Below are 15,635 nucleotides of genomic sequence, written 5' to 3' on the forward strand. Positions count from 1 at the left end.
AATCCATCCGGAAAATGGGAATCACATGACACAAAGACGCTGAGCATCAATGTCTCTACAGCACTTTGTGAATGTATCAGAATGAATTGGTATCCTGGTGTTACCTGGGTAAAACACAAACTTCAAAACAGTGATAAGGGTGGGATTGCCACCACTTGCTGCTCTACTGCAAACGCTCCAAAGAACCAGATCTGAGACAGACAGAAAGTCCAAAATTCTCCATCACTTCTCAATCAGCAGAAGGACTGTAACTCAGCTTGGTTTGCTAACAACAAACCAAGGAAGATGTGAAAATTCTCTTCTCCTCCACTGCATTTTCCAGGGTCTCATGCATTTCCTTTGCTTCACTGCTGTTATTTGCATCAAAACGGGAATCACATTCATTCAACAAGAGCCACCTTGGAGGTTAAACTACAGGCAGTGACATTTAATTTATTGAAAAGAGGGAAGACAGAGTTTATTTTAGGTCAAACTACTTATATGAAGAATCACCTTAGACTCTGCAAATACTCTGCTAAGAATACAAATAGAGAGGACATATAGGAGTCCTCTATGTCTGTGGGAGAGTTCCACTTTCCTCCACAACGCTAAACAGAGTAGTCCACCAACTGATGTAACATCTGCAGGCTGAATCAATGCCATAAATGCTTCCACCTCAGAAGTAACACCTTATCTTCTATCCCCTGCTCCTTATAAAAATACAAACCAAACAATCTATCAGTGGGAGACTCTGGAGGTTTTTATTATGTGCTCTCCCACATTCTCATCCCTATCCCCAGGAAGACTCTTTGGCCTTCACACAAATATATTCTGCATTTGAATTTTCAGTATAAAAATGACTTACTTATTCTGAAATGAAGCACACAATATAGAGTGGTCACTAAGCACCAGAAAAAGACTGAAAAGCTACAACACACTAAAGCAGAGAGGGGTAAACATCTCTCTTTGGGTTTTTCAGTTCCAAAAAGGAGAGTCTCTGCATAACCTCAGTTCATATAAGGGGTATGAAAAAGCAAGACTATGCTATGTTCATACAATACCTAACTTCACAGCCTTTTGTTTGGAAGAAGGCATCACATTGACTGAAAGCAGCTTTTCAAATAGCAAGCTACAAAACCAAATTCCTTTGAGGAATATTTTGCATTAAAAGTGGCTTTATATTTGCAGTGAAATATTCCAGCAGCAGCCATATTCTAAGAACAATGTGTGCTCCCTCATCACAAGCCCCTAGGCTGCGCTTGCTGACTCCATAGTGAATTTGTTATTGCCCTAAGAGAGCATTAGATAATGAAGAGCTCAGAGTTCTCCTTTCACTTCATGCCTGGGCTCATCATAATGTGTGCAAGTAGGCTTAATCTGCAGACCTTCCCTCTTTACATCCTCTCCCTCCTGTTTTCCAACACCCAACATTTTTTACAAACAAGCACTATCAAGTGTCTCTTTTGAAACAAGGTTATTGAAACCACCACTTTCTTTTTAGCGTTGCAGAGAATAAGACAAAGGTCCCAGCTTTCAAACATAACCGAATGCTTCTACTACTGCACCAGGTGACTCCATCACAAGCATCAGAAAACAGGCGCCCCACAGAGCGATAACTACTCCAATACCTGCTCCTGTCCAGCTCTGCTCTACAATTGGCACTTCATCCTGCTGCAAGAAAAATTCAGCAAGGTCCAGGTGTGAAAGGACGTACAACAACAGGGACACATCTATATATACCCAAGTGGTAACACCAGGTTGAACAGGGGCCTTGCAATGTGAGCTTAACTGTGCCTTGAGGCAAACGGCTGCTGTATTCCTGAAACACCTCTGACATACTGCAGCCTTTTGCTGTGCCTAACATTGTTCTTCCACAGGAAGGACAGCAGCAGGGTTAACAACTTTCTGTTATATTTCATCTAAGGTGAACAGTTAATACAGCATTTCCAATGGTTTAGAGAAAAGAGAATGTTTATATTGAAAGATCATTTGTATTTTTAGTAATTTCCTTCAAATCATCAAAGCTGAAAAGCCACATGGGAGGCTGTCTGACAATTCCAGCAGTGAAGTAAGATTCAAGATTTTTGGAGTCAGCAGCAGCCCTTCAGCAGGGTTCTTTGGCTCTCTTTTGGTTAAGTATGCCTATCAAAATGTACCTTTTCTTGATATCTTTGGGATTCTTGAACTGGATGGCTTATGGAAAGGCCACATCCTAAAACAATATGGAAAAAAACTCACTGCAATTTTAGCTAAGATATGACATCACTTAAACAGATCATCACCCTTCCTCATCCTTTATGAGCTGAATTTGGGGAGTGAAGGGGAACGGTAGAGAAGGTAATTGAAAACTGTGTCTACTCTTCCATAAAGTCACATTTGTGAGGGCAGGTTTTAGAGAGCAACAGTCTACACTGATGCTTACAATGCAGGCTAACCATGTAACTTATATTTGTTACTTTAAAATGAAAAATCAAAGACCATTAACAAAAGAGGCCTGGTGAAAAGTCTCAAGTCTATGCTCCAGGCCATGCTCTTGCTTTCTACATCTGCAGTGTCTGGTCAAATTTCAGAAGCATCTGTACTATTGACATGAATGTGACTGGTTAATAAAAGAATATTTTCAAAGACCCAAATTCTGTTTAATGTGCCTTGACCAAGAGAATGGCAGCTACATGTCAGCTCAAGGATCAAGAAGTTTCTTAATGACCAGAAAAATCCTCAGTGTTCCAATTGAATCTCTTCTCCAAGAAACTAAAAAAATAATGGAAATCAAACACACTGTTAACCAAAGGATCATCATTTACTAGTCTATGGTTAAAGGAAAAATAATATGTATAAAAATTTCAATTTCTGACCTTTCATCTTGCTAAATATTAACTAAGCAGAACTAGCTTTGCTCTTGAGATGCAAACGAGAATTTAGATTGCTGTGTGACAAAACACTAATAATTGTGGTTTAGTCCTCAGAAAACATATAAGGCATCTTCTGATTTTTTTAGATCTTCTCTATAATGGGTCTGATCTTTACAGTGATTTCATCAATTACCAATATTGCTGAGATCTCTTCATGTACCAGTCAGGTAGCCAAGACAATGAAGGTTCAAGGGAGTGTCTATTTATAGTGCATCATGAGCAGCAGCCTAGGCAAAGGCGTGTGCAGCTACAACCACCTTCCCCGTGCTACTCAAGTGCAGTAATGAGCCACCAGTTCATCACAGGCCAGATTTCATCCTCCTCCAGCATATTTCAGAACATGAATTTAACCCAGCAGCAAGGTTAGATGCAGAGACATTCTGTGGGGAGGGAAAAGGAGAGCAAGGGGAGGCAGAGGAGAAGGAACTAACAAAGAGCTTAATGAGCAAAGAACTATAGCAGGCATATCAGTATGAGATACAAGCCCTGCCAACTCCACTTAGTGCACTGCCTAATACAGTCACTGAATAGCAGCTCCTCCATCCTCCTCTCAAAGCATTGTCCTTGCAGATAATGACTGGTTAACAAGCAGTCAAACAGCAAGGCATGAAAGAAAACAGTGTTTTCTTGTAACAACCTAAGTAGCACTTAGACAAGTAACAGCGAAGATAGGCACAAAGATTCAAATTCCTACCTTTAAAAGTGAAATCCTTACATGCAGTTACTCTATCCAAAGAGATCAGACAGTCAGCAACCCAAGGAAAGACACAGAGCCAAATGGAAAGCAAGAAAACCTAAGAAGTGGTCTTCACAAAAATCATACAGTGAGCTGGCCTTTCTGGGGAAGGGCAGCTGGGCTGCACAGTTGGTAGATGGATAAACCATTAGTACCAGTGGCTGCCTTCCCTTTAATCAGTGTTGCCAAAATCTCTCACATTTTGTCAACCTAAGGATGCTGTAATTTTAAGCACAGGCAAATGGAAAAATGTAAATAAATTCATGCTATTAAAAAGAGCACGTTAGTGCTGAGCATAAGCATCATTAACGACTAGCTGCTACACCATATAGCAGCTACAGGTAGGTGGTGGGCAAAGCACAGTCCCACGTAAACAATCCAAAAGCACAGCTCCCTTCCACCCAGAATCTATCTTGCCTTGCAGCTCCTCTCTGAAAAGCTTCCATGTCACTCCCTGAAATCTCAGGAACAATGAGAGGAAAGTAAGGAAGATGGTGTGCAAAGGAAGGCATGGTCCAGTGCAAAGGAAGGCATGGTCCAGGGCTCAGCTTCTCATGGCACACGGCAGATTCGAGATGCGACTCAGGGTGGGAACAGCTCCTCCATTCCTTCCTCCTCTTACACACTGTGCATCTAATCACGGTGGGGCGCTGAACTCCATTTGCACGGCAGACAATGGGATCTGGCAGCAGTTCAAAGGCATTTATAGCAAAGTGACTGAACAAGCTCACTGCTGGCGCAGGCAGGCGAGCACGCAGAGCGCCCCACTTCCCTCCCTGTCACTACCCAGGCTGCAAAGGCAGGTGCTGCACCATGGGCAGCCAGCTCTCCTTTTGTTCCAGTGGCAAGGGTGAAGGAGCAAACTGTAAAGGTGCCACCACCAAGAACAGCAGCACCTAAACCCACATCAATAAGGTAGAGGGAGGTGGGGAGTGAGTGGGGGAAGAGGAGGGAGAGGGAGACAAAGAAGAGAGAGGCTGGCAGGCAGAGGGAGAGCAAGCAAGGCAGGCAAATGGGGAGAGTGAAAAAAGGGAGCCCACAGACAGCAGTGCCTGGCACTCTGACAGCCTGCTGCCAGAGTTCATCTTCTGAAGCTGTCACGGGTTTATGGATGCCTCTGACTGACAAGCTGACAAGATGAAAGAAACTACACTCAGAAAATGTATTCAGCAGCAGTAAATTGCTTCTCTTGCCCTAATGTGGCTTGCAGATTCACTCAGGGAACTGATCTCATTTGGGGCGGTGCAGGGAGCAAATCAACTATGTATATTCAGACACTATTATTGGAATCTGGAGACTGGAATAAAGCTACAGAGGGACAAAGAAAAATCACCTTCTTGTGCACCACTAATAAAAAATTAACATGTTAAAAGAACAAATACATAAATCTCAGATTATGCTCTGTCCCTGTGTAAGCACTGTTGGTAGCAATGGTTGGGGGGTGGGCAGGAGCTAAACTCCCGAAAGCCTGGCACAAGAGGGGCTCTCTACTTCAAAAGGTAACAGGAAACGGTGCTGTAGAGAAGCAGAGAGACAGGCAGGAAAGGAGGCACTTCCTAGCACAGCAGCATACTCTGCTCTTCAAAGATGCAATGCCTCAGGTATGCTCAAAGTTGTATCCTTTGCCAGTCAGGGTTTGGGAGTAGAGGGTTTTCAGACAGGATGACATACTAGCACACATCTCTAGAGGAGTTCCTATAACAGGAGCTGACAGTGCACAGCAAACACTGCTGTAGCAAGACAGGGCGACCTTAATGCAATGGAATGTTGCAGGGTACTAGAGAGCACTCTGGAAGAGGCCTGAATCTCACTGATTCATCAACTGCCATCTCTGTTATAAGGTGAAAAAAGCACCTCCTAAAAATTTTATCCTGATGATAACAAACTAAAATCAGAAACAAGGGTCAAGCACCAGGCTCTTGGGTTTACCTACTATGATTTAACTTGCTTTTGTAGAATGTCCAGCTTTAAGGTCTGCCTTAAAGATATTTCCTACTGTCTCATTGTTTTGGCAGGACCAAAAAAAAAAACCTCCTGGAAGCTAAGGTAGAAAATGTTTTAAAATGTTTATTAAGAGTAAATTACTTTCCTTTTGAATTAACAATAAAACTAATTCTGAATAGGCACACAATAGGTATTCTTTCTGTCCTACAATGGCACAAAGATTTGCTCAGTGTTTTTTAATCCTAGAAGATATATTACAAAAACATTACATTACCTTATATTACAAAAAAAGCACAAATTCTTCATTCACTTTTTTAATATGAAAACTGAAAAAAGCACTGAAGTATTTCAAAAGGGAAAGCACATAGCCACAAAGATATTTATTGCTAAGTGGTGAATAAAAGACGAGGTGCTGAGGGATAAGGATTACACACATAAAACTAGAGCTGCTGTTCTAATCAATCAATGAAAGATAAATGGAAGTTGAGCTCCTTTGAAAAATGTTGTTTCCACATCTAAGAGAGGAGACAATTCTCTATTTTGCCTCATTCAAAAAAAAAAAATCATCTCACATACATGTCATGCTACAATGCAGCACTGCGAATCTGCAAGCCTTTGTGAACTGCAGATGGATAATGCTGACAAAAATTTTCATAGAATCATAACCTAAAACCATTACATTTTTGAGCTCCCATCTATGCCAGTAAACAAACCCTTTCCATTCAAGCTGCAGTATACAAACAGCAGATGTTGGAAATCTCTTGATACTCCACTAATCACAAAGATGACAGAAAATTCTGACTCCATACAAAACAAAGAACCAGTTTTTAGAATAACTGAGATTTTCATTATGGGTTTCCACTATACACTTAATACACCTTTCTCCAGTCTCCAGTGTTTTATAGAGATTTAGGCTTACTGGACACTTGCTGGTAATCTTTTCAAATCTATTAGTTTAGAAAATATTAGAAAGAAGAATTACTACTGCTCCATATACATGAAGACAATTAACTTTTGCTCGCTGCCTAAAGTCACAACTTCAGTATTTCTCTCAAAGGTTAGACTTCCTCTTCTTCATCCTCCTTAACCAAACCTCCTGCCCTTTCCCATGCCCCACCAACTCCCACAACTACTCCACAGTGGTCCCTAAATCAATAGCAACCAGAGGAATAACTTAGCCCAATTGAGGTTAAGCACCATTTAGGGGCAAGTACATGAACTACAGTCTTCATGCCAGCAGGTAGTTCTGGTGAGATTTCAATGGTATTTTTCTACACAGTTCAGTCCTAATTACCCTACCACAACACAATAATGCAGCTCTGCACAGTGTTGGCTTGTGGTGATGTTTTCCAAAGAGCTCTGGAAACAAAGGGGGAAATTACAAATATTACAACCAGTTAACAAACAGTCTCTACTGCTGCTCAATTTAAGGACAGTCTCCCCTTCCAGGCAGCTTCCTACTCATTGGGATAACCCTGTAGGTCTTTCAATAACATGCCCAGTGCTGACTGTGATATACAAGGCCTTTCTGACACTACTGCATGATCTTTATATTTGCTACTCAATGTATTTTAATCACAGAGACAGCAGGAGCACAATTGCAGAATCACACAACACCAGAGCAGAGGGTCTCCACCAGAATCAGCAGACTACTTCTGAGGGGTCCAAGAGAACATCACCAAGAAAATTAAGCCAATCCTCAGAAGCTTTAATTCCATGTAAAGGTGTCAGTATCTTTATTAGGTAATTTTTTTTTGCATTTGTGAATTAAAACAGATTGAAAAGGTAATTTTTGTGAGGGTAATGCCCAGAAAAATGAAAACAAATTCAAAATATCTAGTCATGATTGAGATGAAAGTCTCTCTTCTGTCACTGGCTGAAATTGTGCATGCTGCAGTATTTACGGACCAGCCAGTATCTTTCCTCTACTTCTAACACCCATAATCTGGAAAACTCATCTAAAAATCAGAACCAACAATTCAGAGAAAGAAAGATGTCTTTTAGAGTCCCTACACCTTAAAAAAGAATCATGGTTTTTACAAAAATGTTAACAGCATTTGCAGTATTTCCATCTCACCAGGGTCATACTGTATAATGGTATAATTTCTAAGATGTTGATAAAATCCAAACTGCTTGCTGTGTTTTATATCAGCTTAAAAGAGCACATGATACCAAAGTAAATACGTTTCAACTAAGTGGCCTTAGATTGTAAATAACCCAATCTTGAAACATGAAATAAAAAATAGTAAAATCCAACTGTCCAAGCAAATCTGCTAACAGACATATACTGAAATCCTAACTTCATAAAGCAGGACTTGATAATCCTCTCGGATGCCTCTCATTCATTGAGCTATACTACAATGTTTACTTGAATTTTCACTAAGACTTTAAACAGCTGGACAAAACACATTTTTCATGCCCTGCCATGCTTAAGGGGCATGTTTTTCTGTTACACGTTTTTCAAAATACCTCAGGTTTATTATGGTTTTCACACAGATTTCACTTGAGAAACAGTGAAGGCCTAAATGGTTCTGGCTACCAAGACACAGTAAGACATGTGCTTAGCTTACATTATTTGAAATTTTTTTCTTGATCAAGCCTTAGTTGTAAGTCATCATGACACAATAGCACTGATAGTTCTATCTTAAACTCCAGAGAGAAAGACATAAATCTAGAATGGTTTATGGTAAAGTGCCAAGTAAGAATTACTCACCCAAGTTCTTCAGTCACACACACACACACCCACAAACCCTCCCCATCCCCAGTCTACCCTGTTCACAGATCTTGTCCCCCCAAGGGCTCTGTCCACCATCTCATTAACTCAATTTACCATATTCACAGTTGAAGACAACACACAGGATATAATGTAGCCAGTCCCATAAATCTTGAAATTCTCACTGAAGCCAGTGAAGACCAAACATATTTGTGTGTAAATTTCCCTGAAAAAATTCCAGCAAAGATAGATTACTATTGAGGTACTTAAATACTGCACTTACTAGTTGAAAAAAGTTTATTTCCTTTGAGTTTCTCTGTTCTTCCTCACCCAAATATTGATAGAGAGTATATATTACCTTAGCTCTTTTCAAAAGATACTTGGGCACAACTCAGATTTTCTAGGGATCACTAAGGGAGAAGGTAAAACTTCTCATGCATCTTAGCAGCTGTGGAAGGGATAGAAGATTCAAGGATGCACTTAACCCAGCCAATATCTGCTTGTTAACAGAAGAACAGTTTCCTCTCCTGAATTTCCTCTTTAACTAAGGATAACAGAGATCCACCCAAAGCACAAGGAAGACTACAATTAAACCCAACAAGAGCTTATTGCCTTAAGAAGCCATGTGAACATTGCCAGAATGGAGGCTGGGATTGAGCTGAGAAAGGAGATCAACTTTGCAGACTTCAGTAGGTAGAATCTCTTCAGCTTCAATCAAGTAATTTTATTTGCATGCACTTTGGTAAATTTCTAGTTGGCTTGAATGTTCATGTCACCTCTGGTGAAATCTACCCTACCTGAAATTCAATCAAAGACAGATATATCACATTATCCTTTTTTTTGTCCTGGCACTGAAACAGAAAACAAGAGTGGTTCTTGAAAAGGTCCTTCCTGCCACTCTGGTTGTAGTTGATGTTGGAATTAAGAGGGGAAACAAAACAAAGCAAAACAAACAAACAGCAAAAGGTCTGTATCCTAAAAGCACACCTCTGTCTCTAACAGCAGGAGACAAGTGAACCACTATCCACTCCATTTGGAATGAGTGCCTATCCAGCAAGGCAGCAATTTCTGAAGCCAGAAAAAACATGTGAGTGAAAACTTTTCTTTTTCTTCAGTGAAACAAAGAGGCTTTGTAATTGGTACCAGTTATATAATTAAAATTCGTGTGAGATGGCAGTAGAGGGAACAAACAACCCTTCATCCCATTAAGAAACTAAAGGTCTCAGTACCTGAGGCACCATCAGCCTTTGATGACATGGACTACTCTCAAGTGGACCTCCATACACTCCCTCTGCACTCTGATTTAAGGCTGGGCCTGGCCCCCTGCTCTCTGCCTGAACTTTGCTGCAGGTATACCAGTCTGCAGCACTGCCTCTGGCTTCACCTCCTGGACTGACTTAGGCTGTAGGAAGCTCTTCTTCTGGAAAGATCCCTCATACACATGGTGTAACGTGAACCCAGCTCTGTCTTTGGCCCTGTCTCCTGGGTGGCCTTTGGACCCACAATGCTGCTTTGTCTCCAGCCCCATCTTAAACTCCTGGATGGAACCTCATTGCTCCCTCTTAGCTGGGAGTGTCAACAAACCCTGTCACTAGGGGCCAGCTCTGCCTGCCACGCTCAGACCCTGTGGAACTGTGCCCCATCAGTGGTGGCACTGCTGCACTGGGGTCACCTTTGTCTTCTGACTTACCTCAGCTCCTAGCTCGTGCTGTACACTCACAACAGGCTGGTGCATAGCGGTTGCAGGAACAAATGTAAAAATCAATGGAAGCAATATTCATCTCTTAACTGTCAGCTGCCCAGGTCTTTTCTGGGAAGCCCTCCAAGTTGTCCATAATCAAAACATAAGTTGATTTCTGAAGCCTTTAAGCATGGCCTTCAGACAGACCTTGGCAGTTTGGTGTGGATCCTTGGACCAACAACTTTAATACCAGATACAGTAAATAAAATCTGAGAGACTAACAGAGTTTTGTAATATATTAAGCACATGAATCATTTTGTGAAAGAAGGTGAAAGAAAGGAAGAATATGCATCTGCATTTATAGAAGAAAACCTAACAATAATGTGTTACTTTTAATCTTCCATGTTAAGGGAGGGGAAAATTAATATATTGAACGCAGCATTCCCCAGCCATGATATTCATTTAAAATGCATGATGAACAGGGTAAAAAGGGTCAGAGTTAAGCCATTCAATTGACAAACAGATGATACATCCAGAAGGGAGGAACAGGCCCCCACAAAGCACCCTAAGTCATGCCCTTCTGCTTTGTAATTAATTATTTGTTTCTGTTCAGCTGTGCTCACATTTCTTACCTCACAGATCTCCAAGGCCCACTTGGGGACAAAGTATGCTTAAATGGAGGAAAGGATAATGAGGTTAGTGGGTATGGCTATGCAGTTACTAGTCTTACATGGTCTTTCCACTTCATAGTGCTTACAATTTCAGGTAGTTAATTAATTTTTGTATTAATATTTAATACTTGACAGACTCATCTTCAGCAATAGCCAATCCTTAAAAATGATGTAAATTGCAGCTGGCAAAAATCTACAATGAATGTGCCAGTTCTCAAACATCAGACCAATAAGCTAATTGAAATGTTTAAAACTAAATCCTGTCCAAGCACTAGAATTCATCCCTATTGAATAAATGTGGCACAATGTCATGAAGGCACACTATTTAAATAAACTAGCACACCTCTGGAGATGCTTCGATGACAGCACCCCTTTGATAATATTAGGTCAATTCCACAAAGTTTCAGAGGAACTGGTTTACTGCAACGTGCTCCAGACATGGAGATGAAGAACTGGTGACTGCAAAGGTGACTGACCTGGCAGACAAATCCTCATTAGAACCAACTAACAAAACAAACACAGGTAGGAATAAGAAAAAGTTAAAATATAATAGAAAAGAAGTTATTTGCCCCTCTATTTCTGCCACAACTGAATAGAGTTGAGATATCTCACAGGAAAATAAAGACTTTTGGGAAAATAAATGTTTTTTGAAAAGTATGCTACAGGCATTTTGGCATTCTCTGTAATTTAACTGTGGGATATTGCTGGCATAGGCAAGAAGCATTAAGACATTAGTCTTAAGCAATTAGTAAGTATTGCTAAGGATGGTACAAGGAAAGCCTAAATTCCACTTTTAAATTAATAATAATAACTTAAAATTTCCAATAATTCTGCTTTTATGTAGACTGAAATGGATTCTGTATGGACTGCCTGGCTGTATATTCTAACTGCATGGTCCCCTTTCCATCTCCTATAATTTCTACATTTCTGCTGTCTGTCCCATTTTCTACCCTTTGTGTCAATGAAATCAGTGGTGTAGTAGCAATTTACTGTGGCTCTACCTTAAGTCAAACATTGCTCTCCCTTTGCTCTTCTAGCCATGCTGTCATATACACACTGACACTAGCGGAACACATGAAGTGTTCCATTAATATTTTGACTCTCACTTACTATAAATATCTATCAATGTGAAAGTTACACCAAATGTCTCTGGAAGTACATCACTATTCAAGCTGAGTAGAATGCTAATGTGGTCACTACACACTCATTCTACTCCACATCAAATTGTTATGCAATTTATTCTTTTTAAAACCTTGAGTTTGCAATCTTAGCTGCAGCTTCTTCTACCAGTTTACTCTTCACAAGAATGTACTGCAAGTATACAAACATGTATCACACATTTCAAGTAATTTTTGTTCCTTTACTAGTCTCTCTGCAAATATCACCTGCAAAACTGATAAAAAGTTTACAGGAGACAAGATTTAGTATTTGAATCACACTGGAAGGAGTTATGATAACAAGGCCACATCACCTACATAGGTCATACCTCTCTTCCAAAATCCTTTTATCCAACCAAGACCTAAGGACTCTTGTCTACATGTCTGTAGAAAACTCAGGGTTATGGTTAGGGTTGTGGAAAAGCATAAAGCTGCAGTGTGAGTGGCTGCCAAAAGAAAGTGAGACCTGGGTGGAAATCAGCCTGGGAAGAAATCTTTCATTTGGGCAACAGTATCAGAGCCTTAACAGGAAAATTCAGTGAAGTTCAGCTTCTGGTTGACATACAAAGGAATTTAGAATTGTAGCCTATGTAGGGCTCAAAGAGCCCAAAGTCTTTGTTTCAGCATATCCACGTTTCCTTTCCTCACCACCTCAGCTACTGTACACTGGAACTCAGCACTAAGCACCAGCTCTGTAATCTCCTTTCCATAAACCCAGGCTACTTGCCTAAGTCACGAGCAGTTCCGTCCTCCCTTCTCTGCCCCCGATTTTCTGCAGTTAAAGCCATAGTGGTCTACTCAAATAAAGCAATCTGAGAAACCCATACAGCACTCTTTAAGGCATGAAAAAGTATTTCAATCAGATTTGTTTAGCACACATACAGAACTAAATCATCCCTGCTCTTTCCAAGAAAACAATCTAAGAACCTTTCAGTGGACCACATCATCAGTCTTTCTACTGCACTGATTGTAGGAACTTCCACTCCTAAGACAGGATTAACACTTTTGTAAGTATATTAGCACCTGAAAATCATAAATATTACAGGAGGCTGAATCTCTGCAAGTTTTCCGTCAGACAACCTGGCAGAACAGTGCTTTTTTGCTACATTAGAGTGCAGTATTCAAACATATATACTAAATAAACTCCACAAGAATAACCTTCCCTCACTATTCATCCAGACAGAAATGAGGGGAGAAAGAAAGTAGGACTCCTTTCCTTCAGCACAGAATTTTGACCAATCCAGTATTTCGACTTTTAATTTTTAATTACATTTATTATATTTCCTGTGGGTTTAAGTCATGAATGCAGTTCCAGTATGCTGGGAGGAACATAAATAGTTATTCCCAAAGGGATCTTACAGCTGTTATGCATGGGTCAGAGACTCTGTGAAACGCAAAACCTGAAACTTTAAAAGCTTTTTAGCCCACATCCTTCCCATTTCTTTTCAAAGGCAGAGTTAATGGATAATGAATGACATTGCCCCATATTTTGCCCAGAAGGTATGGAAGTAGTAACTCCATCTAAATAAAGTAATATTTTGCAGTAAGCAACCCAGTCCTATCACAGTATTACAGTCCCAGAACTGCATCAGAAATTCCTTCCTGATCTAAGTTAACTCATCTGCCACTTTGTGCTGACAACAGTACAACTGAAGACCAGAGACATGAAATTGTTTCCTCTGCAACTCTTTATAGAGGGATGAAAGAGAGTGCACCTTCACACTGCAGCAAAATAGTCTAGCCTCCTCCTAAATCCACGTCTCTTTTCTGACATGAGACCGCTCAGGAGGACTTGAGGCCTTCCCCTCACCAAATCTGAATATATCAGTCCATAAAAATGCAAAAGATTGTGCACTTACTTTTGATCACAGTCTGGTGAAGGAAAACACTCATCAGTTGCTTCACTCAGGAACAAGGTTCTGTTTTAAAAAAAATAAATAGACAAAACAAAATTTAAAACAAGGTTCTGTTTAAAAAAAATAAAGAAAACAACATTTAAAACAATCTTTCCCTCTCTCTCTTCCCTAAGTTAGCCTTCAGCAGTGTTGGTAAACATTTACTTAGCAGGAGCACCTCGGCTCTCCACAAGCAAGGTAATGATTACATTACACCAAACAGGACATGAGGACAGATGGAGGCCCTGACAACAGCCATGTTGGCAATGACTAGACAATGACAAGGGCTGCACTGCAGCAAGCTCAACTGTGCATGATAGAAAGAGTGGGGCAAGGTGTGAAGTGAAAAATGCAGGGGGGAAAAATCCCCCAGTCAACAAACCAGGATCCTGGATTTAGAATCACAAAGGAAAAAGAAAGTTCACAGAACAAGCAAATTCATTATGAGCTGAGAGAACTGGAAATGCCAGCACAATCTGAAAGGGATTTCTCACACCTGTTCATTAATATTGTCGTCTTTGAAACAACCAACAAAGCAAACTATAACATGTTACCTTCTTTTGTCTTAGCCACAGCTAAATCAGTTCAGTAAAACTTCAATGGTGTGACAAAGTCTGTGTAGTCTATTCCCAAAGCCTTCAAAATTAGGTATACTGTGAACTAAAACCAAGCTACCCCAAGGAGGGAGTCACACCCTCCTCCACACCTCTGCCTGGCTGGTGATCACAGGGACGGCAGCACTCTGTGAAGCTCAGCTGAAGCTCAGGAAATGTGTCTGTGTACACACACACTGAGCCAGGCACACGGAGCAGCTGGCCAGGGAGGGCGTCTCACGAGTCACCAACACCCCCAGGGAGGGGCACAGACTAGACTGCTCTAATTTTACTGTACCTGTTGGACAGCCTCTGAAGTCAGATCTTTCACATCAGGTACCTCTGCAGCCTTCCAGTTCACACAGACCCCGATTCAGCAAAAGTTCTGACCTTTGAGTTTCCAATAATCTTTAATATCTCTACAGCCAATTACTGAACAAGAACCACACTTGCCCTGCCTGTAAATATAACAAAGCACACCCAGCTCTCTGCCTTCCTCACATAATTACAAGAGCAAAAGTTTGTCCTCTTTCCTGGTTAGATAAAGATTAGTTTAGTAAAAAACAACACCTATCCTTCTGTAGGACACAATTTTTCTCTTTTCTTTTGATCTATTAATTCTTGTCTTCCTTCATGAAATAGCTTGAGAAAGCAGAATAAGAAGCCCTGCATGCCTGGCCTCCGCAGATCCCAAAACACCAGTGTAAACATTGGAACAGCCAGATGAAACCACAAAACAACTAAACTACAGGAGATGTGAATGTTTGATTTCACTGTAAAAAGAATAGACAACTAAAGAAACGTTTTTTTCACAGTACAATCCCATGAGAGTCATTGAGAAAAACAGTCAAATTAGGAAGTTAATTACTAGCAGAATTTATAAAATTCTACCCTCATGGTAGTAGGTAAGACCCACACAAGCAGATACACCAATACCCAGCTACTAGCATTTAAAAGAAGTTTCCCATAGGGGCTGGATCTCTGTTTCACTGCAAAGTATCTTGCACTCTCTGGTGTAAACTATTACCAAGATGCTGATTTGGAACAGGATACAGTATCACTCTGATCTAGTTGATTTTACTTTCCAGAATACAGAAAACTTGAAAAAACCCAAAAGAATTAGCAGATAGCAAATACAGGGGAGACGCTCAGAGAGGAACGTAAGTTTCAAATAACTTTGTCTTTAGCTTTTAAAAATTCAACTTACTCCTGTGCTTACAGAAACTCAGAAAATTGTTATAGGAAGGAGGTGAAGAAACTGCTTGTTGTGCCAATTCTCCACTAAGGCATGTCAAAACAGATACAAGTAGAAATGCAACAGAGCTTGGTAAGAAGGTGGCAGAATTTAATGCCA

The 15,635-nt window shown here is 40.5% G+C and overlaps 1 protein-coding gene across 7 annotated transcripts in view; it reads right to left on the reverse strand.

The window, feature by feature from the left end:
* NDST2 (N-deacetylase and N-sulfotransferase 2) overlaps positions 1–15,635 on the reverse strand; it is a 130,493-nt gene that overhangs the window by 37,045 nt on the left and 77,813 nt on the right. For all 7 annotated transcript variants that reach the window (XM_059476687.1, XM_059476692.1, XM_059476691.1 and 4 more), the window contains one exon: positions 13,653–13,712. The gene's annotated coding sequence lies outside the window, so the exon portion shown is untranslated. The remainder of the gene's footprint in view (positions 1–13,652; positions 13,713–15,635) is intronic.

The sequence above is a fragment of the Ammospiza nelsoni genome, chromosome 8 (assembly GCF_027579445.1).
Source record: "Ammospiza nelsoni isolate bAmmNel1 chromosome 8, bAmmNel1.pri, whole genome shotgun sequence".
In the NCBI taxonomy this organism is placed as follows: domain Eukaryota; kingdom Metazoa; phylum Chordata; class Aves; order Passeriformes; family Passerellidae; genus Ammospiza; species Ammospiza nelsoni.